This window comes from Mastomys coucha, unplaced genomic scaffold (assembly GCF_008632895.1).
Source record: "Mastomys coucha isolate ucsf_1 unplaced genomic scaffold, UCSF_Mcou_1 pScaffold1, whole genome shotgun sequence".
Classification (NCBI taxonomy): domain Eukaryota; kingdom Metazoa; phylum Chordata; class Mammalia; order Rodentia; family Muridae; genus Mastomys; species Mastomys coucha.
In genome coordinates this window covers 92582830-92584513 of record NW_022196891.1, presented here as the reverse complement: position 1 = coordinate 92584513, position 1684 = coordinate 92582830, and the positions used below count along the sequence as shown (strand labels likewise).

Below are 1684 nucleotides of genomic sequence, written 5' to 3'. Positions count from 1 at the left end.
CTATAGACTGGATTAGGCTGATGCTTACTAAGGGTAAGAAGTTTCTAAGAGATTCTGCAGTATCCATACACATTGCAAACACTCCATTTTATAAGGTTATGTGCTTCCGTTATAGCTTTGTAACAACAACAACAAGAAGAACAAGCTTTTGAAGGCAAGGACAGTATTACTTTGTTTTTATTTTGCATCTATTTACCCTTGGCTAGAGTCATAGGAAATTGAGTGAACAAACAAGAACAGTAAGGTAGTATGCATTTCATAAAGCCGTTTAGATTTTAGGATATAAATAAATGACTTCGTTTGCTTGCTTGTTTTTTTTTATTTTTTATTTTTTTATTTTTTTGTTTTTTATTTATTTATTCATTTATTTATTTTGAGACAGGGTTTTTCTGTGTAGCCCTGGCTGTCCTGGAACTCACTCTGTAGACCAGGGTGGCCTCGAACTCAGAAATCCGCCTGCCTCCGCCTCCTAAGTGCTGGGATTAAAGGCGTGCGCCACCACCGCCCAGTTTGCTTGCTTGTTTGTTTTTGATTTTCAACACAGGGGTTCTCTATATGACCCTGGCCTGGCCATCTTGCAACTTATAGACCAGGCTGGCCTCAAACACAGATTCACCTGCCTCTGTCTCCTGAGTGCTGGGATTAAAGGCCTGTGTCACCACTGATTGGCTCCATCAATGAGTTCTTATGACCCATAATTTATTATCCCATAACTGTAGCTAGCCATGTTAATCATGCTCTTCTTAAAAAGTAGAAGGATAAGGGATAAGTAGAAGGATAAGGATAAGTCTAGTCTTGTGTAGTCATTATATCTTCATTTAATTCCGATGATAGTCTCGTGAGGATGGCATCCAGCACCATTTCTCAGATTTGGAAGTTTGTTAACTCTAATAATGCACTTAATTTTAGAGCTATAACTTTTCAGAGCTATATTTATCCATTCCGGTTTAGCCAGTTATTTTATGTGATTTGAAATTAATCCTGTATTTTGGTTGGCATAAAATGAATGAAAAAAATCATTGAAATTAAATGTGCATGATAAATTTTTATATATATTATATGTTCAATGAAAGAAGAAATGTCGATATTTTGAGGTATAACCAAGAAAGAAAAAAAGGCATTTTTTCTTCAGTTATGGTTTTTGGATGTTTTGATTTTGTTCTGTTTTGTTTTGGTTTTTGGAGACCAGGTGACATCACTTTGCCCTTGGATGCCCTAGAACTTTCTTTGAAGACTAGGCTGGCCTCCAGCTCACCAAGGTCTGCCTGCCTTGGCTTTCCTTTCTGCTGGAGTTAAAGGCCTGCATCACCAAACTCAACTCACTTATGTATTTTATACCTCTAGTAATTGAATTAAAAGTTCACGGAGAAGGAAAGATTATAACATTTTAAAAATATTTTTTGTCTTTCAGATAAAATCAAAGACAAAATTAAAGAGAAAGGCAAAGAAAGAGAGAGAGAAAGAAGCATAAAGTAATGAGTGAGATCAAAAAAGAAAATGGAGATGTAAAGATTTTACTGAAAGGTAAGTTATATTCAGCAAACGTTTTCTACATTGTATACAAGTCAGGGTATTTATAAGCCAAGGTGTTAAAATAAGAAATGTTATTTGATTCCGATTTTTGCTAAGAATAAGAATACTGTAAAAGTGAAGTGTAAATCCAGTGTTAGGGAATTGTAATCTG

General features: G+C 35.3%; 1 long non-coding RNA gene across 1 annotated transcript in view; it reads left to right on the top strand.

The window, feature by feature from the left end:
* The first annotated feature begins 456 nt into the window (after nucleotides 1–456).
* The window catches only part of LOC116069315, a 6191-nt gene continuing 4963 nt past the window's right edge, over nucleotides 457–1684 (top strand). The window contains exon 1 of the long non-coding RNA XR_004109976.1: nucleotides 457–1524. This is a non-coding gene — a long non-coding RNA (uncharacterized LOC116069315). The remainder of the gene's footprint in view (nucleotides 1525–1684) is intronic.